Source organism: Ictidomys tridecemlineatus, chromosome X (genome assembly GCF_052094955.1).
Source record: "Ictidomys tridecemlineatus isolate mIctTri1 chromosome X, mIctTri1.hap1, whole genome shotgun sequence".
Lineage (NCBI taxonomy): Eukaryota > Metazoa > Chordata > Mammalia > Rodentia > Sciuridae > Ictidomys > Ictidomys tridecemlineatus.
In genome coordinates, this window is record NC_135493.1 from 105111914 (window position 1) to 105126174 (window position 14261).

Below are 14261 nucleotides of genomic sequence, written 5' to 3' on the forward strand. Positions count from 1 at the left end.
TGAGGCTGGCTTTGAACTCATGATCCTCCTGTCTCAGCCTCTCAAGCCACTGGTATCACAGGCATGTGCCACTGCACCTGACCTGGCCACTGATTTTTAAGACCCTTTTCTTTACCATGTGGGATTTTTTTCCCATTTTATTACCATGTTGGTACATACTTGAAGTGAAATTTTATTCTTAATCCTTCTAGGAATCTATGCAGCTTTCTCATCTTGTTCTGTCTATTTAGGGAAGTTTAATAGCCCAAATAGTGCTTCATATCACAGAGAATTGCAAAATTTTTTTCTATAAGTTTATTTTTTTTCTTATTCTAATCCAGTTTGCTCATATGTAAATACAGACAGATGCGCATAATTTAAGTTTATAGAACAATTGCAATAATAGCACAAGGAACTTGCATTCCCTTCTTCCAGCTTCCCCTAATATTAACATCGTATATAATAATAGTATAATCATCAAAACCAAGAAATTAATAATATTAACTTGAGTATCAAGATTTCAATTATTGTTCTCTTCTTTTCCAGAACATTGGTTGTTATATCTTTTTAACATCCCTCACCTAAACTGCAAAAGTTTTTTTCTTCTTTCCTTGTCTTTCCATTCCTTGATTTCTTTCAAGAGTAATGATCAGAACCAGGCTCCAGGGTGCATGCCTGTAATCCCAGCAGCTCCAGAGGTTGAGAAAGGAGGATTGCTAGTTCAAAGCCATCCTAGGCTAAGCAACTCAGTGAGAGAGACCTTGTCTCTAAATAAAATATAAAATAGGGCTAGGGATGTGGCTCAATGATCAAGTGCTCCTGAACCCCCAGTAACACCCCCCACTGCAAAAAATGGAGTAATGATCAGGCTTTTGGTAGATGTACATTAACTTGGGGTTTGTCTGATGTTTTCTCCATGATTAGACTGAGATTATTCATTTTTGGCAAGATTACCAGAGTTGTCCAAAGTTATTTTAAGCCCCTTACACTCTTTCTCTTTCTCTATCCTATAACAATTCTTCCTAGTCCTAGAGTTAATGCCTTAAATTTTAGGTTTCTGTTATGGCAGTACCCCTTTTGTAGTAATCAATTTTATATGCATCATAAAGGATAGATTATGTTATAGAAATTATAATCTTTGTGTCCTAGTACATAAAGAGACACAAGTTCATTTTTCACACATGCTATATGTTAGTCACAGGTTGTCAGGAAAGCTTTGCTTTGATGGTAGCTTCTTAAGTTTTCAGGTTGATGAAGCAGTCACACTTTCAATATTTCTAATCATCTTGGAAGAAAAAAGAGAACACTGGAATATCTTAAATTAGCACCTAAATAAATGTACAATCTTGGAAGTGATCCATCATGTTTTTCAGCTCACTGTTTTCATTTAGTAATACATCCTCACATAAATATGAGGCAACCAGGAAATACAATTCCTACTATGTGCTTGGAAGGGAGGACCAGAAATATTTTTCAAATAACATCAATTAAAATCACATTTCTACTATAGTATTGTTTATTTTACAATTATTTTTTAAATTATGTTCTGATTTTGTACTTCATATATAATGGGAAAATTTTAAAAAGCTAAAATGTCTAAATGATAAACATAAATAAAATTATTTCTAATTCATCCATCAAAAATTATGTACAAGTGTTTCTTTTTCCTTGCATTTGGTTTTCTGTACATGTATGTGTGTATAATGAGAACTACATTTCAGAATCAGATTTATATGCTAGTAAATATCATTAATTAAGAAAATTTTACAACTTCAGCATAAATTCTTTGAAATGACTGATTCATTAAGTAACTGAATATTATTTCAGCACACATGAAGACCTTAATATACATTTTTATTTTTTAGATGTGTAATTTTTCATATTCTATCATAAAACCCCTATGATATAATCAACTCAAAATAAATTTCTTCTATTTTCTATTTAAAATAGAATATGAAAGCTAGACCAATTGTCATGAGAATTTGGTTGATTTATTATTATGCCTGGAATTATGCAATCATAAATAAATAAAATCATTCCCACACCATACCTGACATCTCATGTAACAAGTATCAACCCCCTTTTCTCAGTGGTAGGAAGTCATCCAACCTTGCAGAAGTTGACTGAAAGTATATCACCTCTCTCTAAGTAGAAGGAGGGACTCTAGGTCTCAACCAACTCATTCTCCAGCAAACTGAAGTAAACTCCCAGGATTACATTTTGCTCATTGCCTCACACCCCCATTAAATTGTTAATTGATGTTAGTTATAGATATTACTTTTCATGATGTAGAATTGTTATTATACTATATTCATATAATTCTTAATATTAAACTATCCTTTCATTCTTGAGATAATCCTCATATTTTTTCTCAGTAGATGAATAAATGGTTGAGTTTGTTTTCATGAAATCAGGTATTCTCATTTGAATTTAATTGAGATTAGACTATTGCAGAAAAATGATTTTAGATAGGTAGGTGTTTGTGTGCACATGCTAATGCATATAAGACATTGGTAATTATTGACAGCCTAGCTGCACTGCATTCAAAATCAGATTGCTTGGCTTTCAATTATTTCCTGCAAGAATACCAGTTTATTTGTCATGGAAATATTATCATAGGAGAAAAATAACATATCATCTTTACAGAGAATTTTTTGAGAATTTTAAACTTTGACATATTTTTCAAATTCTTCAATGTTAATTAGTTGGTTTGAGTTTTATCTAATTATGCCAACTCAGGTAATATTTAAATTTTCCATAATCATTTATTTTCTTTACATTGATGAAATGTATATATTATGTCTATAGTTTTCAACAGATCTGTAATTCTTCTCATTTTTGCTTCAAATATTATTCAACAATTTTTATCATAAATTTTTTATCATAATTTTTCAAGTTTATATATAAAATATTTTGAAAAATAGTTTATCTGTTTTTTTATTGTAATTGTTCATATTATAGTTTTATGAATTTATACTTTAAATGTTCTGAACCTTTCATGATTTTTATTAAATTATTTTTCCTTCTAAAATTGAACATTTAATTTAAATTATTCTGTAAGGAATATATTTAAGCATGAACCTTTTCTCAATGAGTAGAGCTTTGACTACAACTCATGTGTTTTAATAAGTATTATTCTCACTATTTTCTAAGTTAGCTTCAATTACATTTTTCTTATGCTTTTCCAATTTCCATATATTAAAAATTATGCTTATCATAACAACCAAAGCAAAGCTTATACATGAATGTTGATATTGACATCTTCTTTACCCACAGATTATATAATTATGTAATTTTAATATACTTTTCCACCTTTTGTGCTTCTATAGATAATTTAAATGTATATATATATATATATAATCACCTTCATCAATGTGTTTACAAAGATGGGATCATTCTATGTATACTACTTAACTATTTTTAATTTTCTTTTTTTCAATAGTATACATTAGCCTCCTCCCACTTTTTGTTTTGTTTTGTTTTGTTTTGTTGGTATCTGTGATTGATCCCAGGGTTGCTTTTTACCCCTAAGCTACATCCCCAGCTCTTTTTATTTTTTATTTTGAGACAGGGATTCCCTAAATTGCTTAGGGCCTCACTAAGTTGCTTAGGCTGTCCTTGAACTAGCCATTCTCCTGCCTCAGACTCCAGACTAACAGGGATTATAGGTGTGTGCCATTTTCACTCCACTGCCTCATTACATTTAAGTAATCTCTTAACATTCTCTAGATTTGATGCTCTCTAATGAAGGATTTAGCTTCAATCTACAAATTATATTGCTCAGTTGTGGTCTATTACTCTTTGTAACTAGTGAGATTCTTTCTAAGTTATGCCAATTAATTTCAGTTAATTTAATTTGGGGTATGAGGAAGCTTTATTTTCCTTTCTCCTTTGTCTTTGACTCAACAGATATTATTGGAAAGAACATGAAAGAAGATTATGTTGACAATTTCTAGCCAGGATCTAGAGTTTAATATTCTTTCTAATTTATACATTCAAGTGTTATGCTTTTCAGCAAGACTTGCTTCTCCATCCTCTTCATATATGGATTTATTTTCTCTAATGAGCATTAAAACTTAAAAGTCAAGTTTCTCAGCAAGGTATACAATGACTTCCATTAATTATATCTCCTCTTCTTTCCTCATTAACAACCACTTCCCACCTTCAAACAGGCAGTCAGACATTACCCAGTTACTTTCCATTTCTAGATTATTCCTTGCTCTTCTGGGCCTTCTTATCTAAATTCTATTGTTTCTCCTCCAATATCTTTTTTCATTTTCTGATCAATTCTTACACATCTTTAACAATTAGCTTGGGATTCACCACTTCTGTCTCACTTAACTCTTACACCAGTCCAATTTCAGGATCATTGGTTTCCTTTGCAACTGTCTATAATAGCATCTATCATCCTGTTTTTGTGGTATCTGACAGCACTCAAAGTATTTTATGAGTTTCCTTGACTCCTCACATGCTGCATGTACTTCTCTATTTTGTTATATTTAACAACAAAACCAGTGGTACATCTGGGTGTGGTGGTACATGCCTGTAATCCTAGCAGCTAGGGAGGTTGAGGAGGAAAGAATGGCAAGTTCAGGCCAGCCTCAGCATTTAGCAAGACCCTGAGCAATTTAGTGAGACCCTGTCTCAAAAGGAAAAATAAAAAGGGCTGGGGATGGGCTGGTGTTGTGGCTCAGATGTAGAGTGCATGCCTAGCATGTGTAAGCACTGGGTTTGATCCTCAGCACCACATAAAGTAAAATAAAGACATTGAGTCCACCTATAACTAAAAAATAAATATTTTTAAAAAGGGGGCTGGGGAATGTGGTTGAATGGTTGGTTAAGCACCCCTTGAGTTCAATCCCTGGTACCAAAAACAAACCAAAAAAAAAAAAAAAACAAAGAGCAAAACAAAACAAAAAAATACCAGTACATGCCACATAATTTAGCATTTAAACTTTAATATGATAACTAAAACATATATATATATATATATATATATATATATATATATATATATATTTACTTGTTTATAAATTAGGTACTATAGATATAGATAACAGGTATTGATATGGACTTAAATTATTTGATGTGTAAACACAGAATGCAGTGGCAATCACCCATCACCAACCATATTTAAGCCATAATTCAAAGTGATTTGAAAATTGAAATCACTATAGAAATGATCATTGGGATTACTACTAACAACATTAGAAAGAAAACTTGCAATATACCTTCATTTGAGGAAGCATGTTCATGACCTGAATATAATTCAATATAACTATAAAAGTATCAGTGGACTCTGGAATAATTTATTTAATCAGAATAAGGCTCACTATTCATTTAATCAGAATAAGGCTCAGTTTCCTCATTATTAAGATCAGGAATTTGAGTTAGATGTACCTTCTATCTTTGACATTTTGTCTATGATTATGGGTTTTACTTAAATAAAACAAGTTCATTAGATAACCTGGGTTTTGTGATTATAAATGGGAAAATAATACTTTGTTCACAGTACAAATAGTGTATGATACAAATAATTTCACTGTGTGCTTTGCAATTCATTTTCATGTAGTTTGCCTTCCAGAAAGCATGCATTTTGTCTTAGTATTAATCTTATTTTTCTCTTACAATTATACAAAGTAACAAAAGTGTTCATTACCTTTAAAAAATATATGTAAAGATGTCTCTGTATGGTTCTTGAAGAACTGTGAAGTATTTATAACATGGTACAACTTCACTCTCATGTCTTATTACTTTAAATGATATTGTGCTCATATTTATTATATATGATACACAGGATCCAGACTGAAGTTTCATGATAACTACATCTAGTTAACAGTTTCTATGGAATCATTTTTCTGAGCTTTATCTCCAGTGTTGTACAGCACTAGGAAAGAGTATTATGTACTTTTCACAGTCAACAAATTTATCAATTAAGCTAAACTAATTTTGAAAAGTCACATATATTAGGGAAGGAAGCATTCATAGAAAATTGAAGGGAAAAAAGGGAACCACTTTTTTATTTTAATGACAATAATACCTAATAATGTGAGATTTTATTTTTCCTCAAGAAACACCCAAGACATGGGGTATATTGCTCTGTGTATTTAAAATGGCACTAGCAGGCAGGAAATCTTTATCTGTATGTATTTTTGTTAAATTGCTTAATTCACTTCTGCACAAAAGAGCAAGACATTTCAATCCCCCACTCACCTCCCACCACCAGTAACTTTTTGTGACAAGTAACTGAAGCAAGAATTTGGAAGGAACATGCCATTTGAAACCGAGTTGTAGAACTGGTAATTTCAAACCTCAGAAAACTGATTATAGTGTTTGCTCATCTTCTAAGACAGGGAAATCCAAGAGAAGAGGGGAAGAAAAAAATTGTAGCTTGGAAATTGAATTGACTCTCTATACTTCAATAAAACAAATAGCAAAAATAAATAAATAAATAAGACTTCTTTGTATCATTACATAGTTTCATGTTTAAGTCTGAATTTGAACTCCTTGAAGAAACAGAATTTACTTGAGGAAATTCTAAGTGCCGCTGTCACTATAGAAATTTCAGGTGCATACATGGCAACAGTCAAAAGTCCTGGCATAAAACTCTGTTGAAGTGACTTAATTAAAATGTTGCATGACTTGACAAATGTGATAAAACATGGAGTTACAGATATAGTGTAGTTGTCCATTTCTGTGTCTATTTTATGTCAGTGTGAGAAATTTTTCAACTTACAAAAACATGGAGTATAGAATTTTAATGCAGGAAAGAAAACCAAATGATATTTGATTACTCTCCACTTCTCTCTGCCCCCACTTGAAAGATCTGGAAGTTGAGGCTCTGAAAGGGTAAGTATTAGAGCAAAGATTTCTGTTAGTCCATCACAGGGCTGGAATTTAATCTTATAACACTCTTCCCTTAGTTTTCTCTCTTCACTGCCCTGACTCCAGTATTCAGCTTTCATTGTTTTTTTGTATATTTTATGTGATTTGCTTTTTTCATTGCTTATGGAGCAGGAAGATTAATTAACCAGGCCTGCAACCATGTTTGGTTTCCTAGACAATTCCTGGTTGCTATGGCTGTGTCTAGAATGTCAAGGTTTTACATTGCCCTAAGAGTTCTGAAGGAGAAACAGGCAAAATCCAAGTGCCAGGTGCCAGAACATTTTTTTTTTTTCTGCTCCAACTTGATGTAGTCACTCGCTGTGGGATTCCCATACATTAGGATCTATCTCTGCCTAGTACACAGGATGATGAGAAAACTCAGGTAGGATTTTTTTTTCCTAGGGATTTCGTATGAACTGATGTAATATGTAGGTATTTTGGACTGACCTTTTATATCTTATGAGTTCCTGCTCTAACTCCTGCTACTAAGCATTAGTAGATAAATTATTTCCAACCAGTGGCAGTGCGGCCAACCTGTATGGGGTGGAGGTCAGATGTGGCTGTGGTCCTTCACCTAATTTCTGATCTATCATCACATGAAGACAAATTGTTTTGATACAGAATTGTTAAGAATTCAAACTCTGGGTTCAGAGCTAACAGTGTGATCTTGAGGAAATAGCTTGAGAACTCTGTGCCTATTTCTTCATCTACCAGAGGAGATAATAATAAAACATTAATCACAGAATTTTTGTGAGTGAAAAGCAACCCAGCTATTTAATTGAAGAATTTAGCATTATTTCTGACATAGAGTAGCACTTGATAAAATTCATCTATGATTATTATTGTAATGGCTATTCTATTGCCTAAGCAATAATTACTACCACTGTCTCCTCACTTCTAAAAAGAGTTTATTTGAGTCTACTGCTACAAGCTCCTAGGTACATAAATTCCAGATAGGTTATTCATTCTTTACTTCTCTGATAGCACTCCTGTATAAAATACAGATTGCATTATATAATTATTTTAAAAATAAGATGAGATCTGAGATATGACAGTCATTAAGAGGGTTTTTGTTTGTGTCTTTTGGTCAGGTGATGCTGTAGAGATTTTACGGAAATATGTTTGCATGGTGAGGGCAGGGATAAATAAAGGGAATTTATAATCCTGAAAGGTTCTTTAGAAAATAATTTAGTACTGGGAATACTTGTGTATTTTGGTGGTGCTTTGGGAAGTTCTGTAGGTGTAACATAAAAAGTAAATTGTCCAAATGAAAAATAAAATATGACATTATCTGTTACCCCATTGAATGTACAACAGAATTCATGGCAATTTGCAGCTGTTTGTGGATATAGTGTATGTGCTGAAAGCCTAAAGGTCTTTGGAAATTTGAAACCTCATAGCTAATAAAGAACACAAATGAAAATGATAATGTTGCAGTTTCAGTAGGCTGAGTTTTGGATTATTTTATAATTATGATGTTATGATTTTCTCTTATGAAAATACCAACAATTCACTAGACCAGTAAAGCCTAATCAGTTGGTGGCTTGCCAATTATGGTAAGCATAGCATTTGATTTGCTCCTGTGGTTGCAGAAGAGACTGCTTATTTCTGAAGAAGAAACAAAGAAAAAGCTCATTTAAATAATACAATCCAGAAGTTAAATAGAGAAGGGAAAGAAATCTGCCCTGGTCTTCAGGGCTGGCCAGGCTCTGTCCAACATGTAATCATCTATAACAGCCTTTTCCAGAAAGACAGTTCCCATGAAATATCAGAACTAACACCACCAATGATTACATTTTATACTGTTTTTTTTTTTTTAAAAAGTTTATTAGTGAATTATAGTTGTACATAATATTGGAGTTCATTTTGACATAATCATGCATGCATGGAATATAATTTAATATACTTTAGTCTTTAGTACTTCTACTTTCCCTTCACTTCTCATCTTTCCCCAGTTCCCTTTCCTCTACTGGTCTTTCTTTTACTTATTCACTTTTATTTTTCAAAATAAAAATATTTCTCCCCCAAATAGTATATCAATTCTCTTAGATTTTGATTCAGATTCTTACTAGTTGATTTTTCTTTCTCCCAGAGCTGAATAAATGGCCAACAAAGGGAAGCAGAGAAGAAAAGGTAATGTGTTAGATTGTATTTTTGCTGAGAAATTTTTACTTACTCTTGCCTCCCCCAACCCAAGTGGTGGAGTATATTGGTCTGAAGTGTCCTTGTGTTTTACTACTTGCAATCTTATGCTGCTTCCATGTCATGACACTATCTCTGAGCTAGAGATATTCAAGGAGGAGAGATGCATGGAGAAGATCTGCTCCAGGTAATCCTATCCCAGATTAGGTAATACCCAGTTTACTCTCTAATGCATAAAAATTCAGTGCAAGTGTTGTATACAACTCAGATTTTGTGTTTGTTTCACAGTGTCATAGAAATAGGTAACTGACAAAGTAGGATATGCTGGACACCAGTTTTCATTATTTCTGTAACTTTTCAAGTTCCTTTCTCTTCTTACTAAGCCTGAAGAATATTGATGAGGGAGTAAACTGATAGACATACCTCTGCTAAAGTCATTATGTGCTTTCCAGGACCAAGTAAAACAGCCAAAATTATATTTTCTTTTGATGTATATCAAATGGCCTCCTTAAAGCTTGTTGTTTTTAATTTCATCTATTGTTTTTAATCTACATCCTTTCATAAAGACTCTCTTTATACAAGACAAATGATCAGTGGGGGCTCTATTACTTGTCTCTTTTGCTCTGATTTTCTTGAATTTTCCTGTGATGATTTACACAAGCAAAGCCTTGTCTTGGATTGTTTATTCAAACCCAGATCTTTATTCTTAATATTTTCTTTTTAGCTCATTGGTAGTTACTATTTTGTATTTCATTAAGGAAAATACCACTATTGAAACTTCAATAAAATATATGAGATGGAAAATGGAGTAAAGCATATTCATTTTTATTTTTTTTTAGAAATGCCTTTTTACTACTTTTAAAACTTTCAAAATTTTCTTTATCCTCTGAAAACACATGTTACAAAGTTAATCAAATCAATCAGAAGTATAAATTAAAATATCAGCTTACTCTTTCATCTTCATTCAGGTGAATCTTGCCAGTTTTATGAAGGAAGATTCTAGAATTTAGTTCTTTGATAAGCTATGAAAACGTTTCAGTATGTTGAATGGAATACATTCAACAGAAAAGCAGAATTTACATAAGATTTTTGTACATACCTCTGGTAATTGCATGATTTATTTAAAATTGGTCCATAACTTTCTTTTTTTCTTTTCAAAATACAGTTTTCTCTTATTCAGGTCTCCTTTCTTTACTGTCTTATAGCTTGACAATTCTGAGTATTATAATAGTGATTTTTCTTATTATACACTGTTTCTACTATTAGAAAATCTTATAAGTTCTAAAAAATACCACTACTTTTGATCTTTTTTTAAAATATTTTTTTTCTTTTTCAAGTTGTTGATAGACCTTTATTTTATTTATTTATATGCAATGCTGCGAATCAAACCCAGTGCCTCACATATGCTAGGCAACTAGGCTACCGCTGAGCTACAGTCCCAGCCCACTACTTTTGATCTTGATACAACCCTAGTCAATCCATTCTCTACCTGAGTCAAAGTGATATTTTAAAATTCAAATCACAGGGGCTGGGGATGTGGCTCAAGCGGTAGCATGCTTGCCTGGCATGTGTGCGACCCGGGTTTGATCCTCAGCACCACATACCAACAAAGATGTTGTGTCCGCCAAGAACTAAAAAATAAATATTAAAAATTCAAAAAAAAAAAAAATAAATAAAATAAAATAAAATTCAAATCACATTACCTTGAGACAAAAGATGACAATGGGGTTGAGAATAAATCAGGATTGGGGTCTTGTTTTTCTCATATTGAAGATTGAGCACCCAAGAAATGCTGAGGCAAGAGCAAAAAGTTGTATTTAATGAATAGAACAGAGAGAGAGACACACACATACACAAACTCCTCCCCAGAGGAGGGGATCCAAAGCTGGTGCTTGAGGGAGTTGGATGTCCTTCCCCTTTTATAGATTTTAGATTTTCTTGTTCATGCCCCCTCTTCCCATCCAACCCATGTGACCTAAATGGTGGAGTGATCCAAGGGTGGAAAAGAAGCCAGCCACCCCAAAGGTAACAGGCAGGAAGGGAGCCACCCAGCAGGCTACTCATTAACAACTCTTTGCTGGAAGGAACAATTCCCTGGAGGCAGGTGACCTTAGTAACAGGTGAGGAAGGGGAAGTGCTTTGGAAGTATTAGCATTTTATTTCCTTTTGAATCAGCTGCCAACGTCTTGATTCAATCACTCATTGCCTACACTGACTATCTTTTGAGCCCTCCCAACCTTATTTTTTACTTAAACTCTGCAGTTATTTGCAATAGCACTTGTAGTAAAATCTAGTCATAAATATAGTCCTAAATCTTCTCAGTTTCCCACTGTGGTTTCATGCCAGTTTACTATCTTTCTTCATATCTTCTGAACACCCTATTTCTGGAAAACTTTTCCCCATGTCAGTATTTAAAACTTCATCTGCCCAATTTCTCTTCTTCTGGCTCTCAAGTTACACATCACTTCTTCAGATAGCCCTTCCCAGACTTCCTGTCTGAAATAATTGAATTAACACTATCCTTTCTGTACATTTCCTTCATCATACTATTGAAATTCATGATTATATAATTTGTGAGAACTTTAATATCTGAATTTCATCCACACTAAAAGCTGCATGGTTTAAGGATTTAGTTACTTTTCCAAAGACTCCATTCAAAGCAGTACTTCCTACAAGAAAATTTCTTTTTGTGGTAGTCTTTTTTCTTTGTATTAACAAAATCTCTGTACTTATTTTATCTCAGTATTGCTCAGAGTAACCAACACTTTGCAAACATTCACACTCTTGTATAGGTTCTGGATTTGCCTGCTCCTCTGGCCCTGTCTCCTTCATTTTAGGAGAAAATGCTGTGAACCAAATTTTGATATCTCATCTCAACTCCATCACTTCCATTATTCCTGCACAGGAACCAATGAAACTTAGATGGAGAATGGGGCATCTCTAACTTTCATTGTCTAGCCTCCTGATTATTAGTGAATAGCTTGAATAGAGTTCATCTAAACTTACTCTTTCCATGCCTACGAACTATGTCCTTTACAGGTAAAATCTAAGCTAAAATAATAGTGGGCCAAGGCAGAGGTGGGTGGGAATCAACCTGTCCCTCTTCCTACTCCCAATAACTTTGACTTCTTAGGCAAGAATATATAGAGATTTCCAGTCTTGAAGCTTTAGGACAACATGAAATTATTTTTCTTATATATTTTTTATTATTAAATTAAGAAAGATGGAAAATATCTCTTTTACCCTGTAAAAGGATTTCTGGGGTTTGTGCACAGTGCTATACAAGCTACCTTTCCCTATTCACTCCTAGTAACTAGGTCATAACAATCAACACTGTCTGATGGTGCCAATAGGAAAAAAAACAATTATCTGATAATCTTCAAATTTATTTCTGTTGGTTCAGCAAGTGAACTGGAATGAGCCAACATTCCAGGTTCTGATATAGCCAATTTGTTTATAAGAAAAGGCTGAAATTAAAACAAAACAAAACAAAACACTTTTATCTGCCTTTCTAAGTCTACTCATTATTTCTCCTTTAGTTTATGTGTATGCATGTATGTTTGGTATTTGGTATTGAGGGAGTGCAGAAGAAGGAGCGGAGCACCCCACCTGAGTCAGACAATCAACAAGAATTTTACAGGGCTGATTTCTTATAATGCACGAAGGACTTCTCAGAAACTTTAAAAAGCAGTTAAAATTTTGAGTGAAGGTAATACAAATGCCAAAAATGGGTGGAGGCTGAATGCTGATATGAAATTTTTGGACTAAAAGAATGGTAATCCTGTCAGAGAAAATAACTTATAGATTTAAATAAAGTGTAAGCTGTGGGAGTCTGAGGAAAATTGACATTTCAAAAACAAGCAAAAGAAAAAGAAGACAGGGAGACAGTTCTCCATTTGTGTATTGTATTTCTGCATGACTTGAAAGCATAGCCTCCAAGTATCTTTTTTTTTTCTCAATCCCCTTTTTAAAGATGTTTGTATAGTGAACATCCTTGAAAGACAGAGCTAGTGTTTTTTTCTGGAATAAAGGGCAAGCTTGTTCACTGCCCTGAATAAAAGTTTTGGATCTCCTAAGCTCAGGATTCCTTTCCTGTTACTGCACCCACTGTGAATGAGGGTTTCATCTGGCCCTCTTTACAACACCTGTTGGAACCCAGACTCATGGAACACAAATGATGATACTTTGGCTACTGCTACTGCCAGTAATAATAAAGTCTTTTGATTCTGACCAAGGAGTCTTGTGCTTTCTGCAAGCATCTATAAAACTATTTCAAGCTCACTTATGAAAATCTCACACTGTTCATAATGTGCTAATAATAAAAGTAAGAAGCCAGAGAGGTTGAACAAAAAGAATGGAGGTTTCTACAATGTTAAGTATAATACATCAATGGAAGAGAGAATGGGAGAATATAGCTAAACGAATTCCACTACTTGTACACTCTTATGTTGTCAGAAACCAGATCAGGAAACAGAGCATCACTAGCAATTCAAAAATCCTCCTTGTGCTCTCTTCCCCTGCTCTGTCAATAATTACTTTCCTGACTTCTAATAGTAGAAATTAGTTTGGTTTTATATACACCAAAACATATACTCTGTAGTTGGTGTCAAATTTCTTTTCCTCAATCTTTATACTGTGATATTGATCCAAAATTGTTAAGCATAGTCAAAGATCATTAATTCTCTTTGCTTGTGGTATTTCACTTAATGAAAATATTGGGATATGTTTATTGTTCTTACTATTTGGGGGCATTTTGATGGTTTCTAGTTTTTAGCTAATATGAGTGATTTGCTATGAACACTTTATATATATCATTTAATGAACAAATAAACCCATTTCTGTTCAGTTTATATATGTGAGTAGAATTTCTGGCTCAGATTAAAAACATGTTTGGATTTAACAAATACTGCCTATTAGATTTCTTTTTAAAAAATATATATTTTTAGTTGTCAATAGATCTTTATTTTATTTTATCTATATGCAGTGCTGAGAATCAAATCCAGTGCCTCATACATGCTAGGCAAGTGCTCTACCATTGAGCTATACCTCCAGACCTTGCCTATTAGCTTTCTAAGGTGAATTACATAACTCCAAAACCCCACTAACAGTCAATAGGAGTCCTCCTTTTAATTTCCACATCCATGCTAACATATGGTATTTTAAGTCATTTTTTCTCATTTTTTTTGCCATTTTGGCAGGTTTGTAGAATAATAATTAATTTTTAATATAACTCTATGCAGATTTCTATGGAGGGG

General features: G+C 33.2%; 1 long non-coding RNA gene across 1 annotated transcript in view; it reads left to right on the forward strand.

The window, feature by feature from the left end:
* Positions 1 to 7099: 7099 nt before the first annotated feature.
* The window catches only part of LOC144371646 (uncharacterized), a 217573-nt gene continuing 210411 nt past the window's right edge, over positions 7100 to 14261 (forward strand). The window contains exons 1-2 of the long non-coding RNA XR_013431598.1: positions 7100 to 7246; positions 8957 to 8997. This is a non-coding gene — a long non-coding RNA (uncharacterized LOC144371646). The remainder of the gene's footprint in view (positions 7247 to 8956; positions 8998 to 14261) is intronic.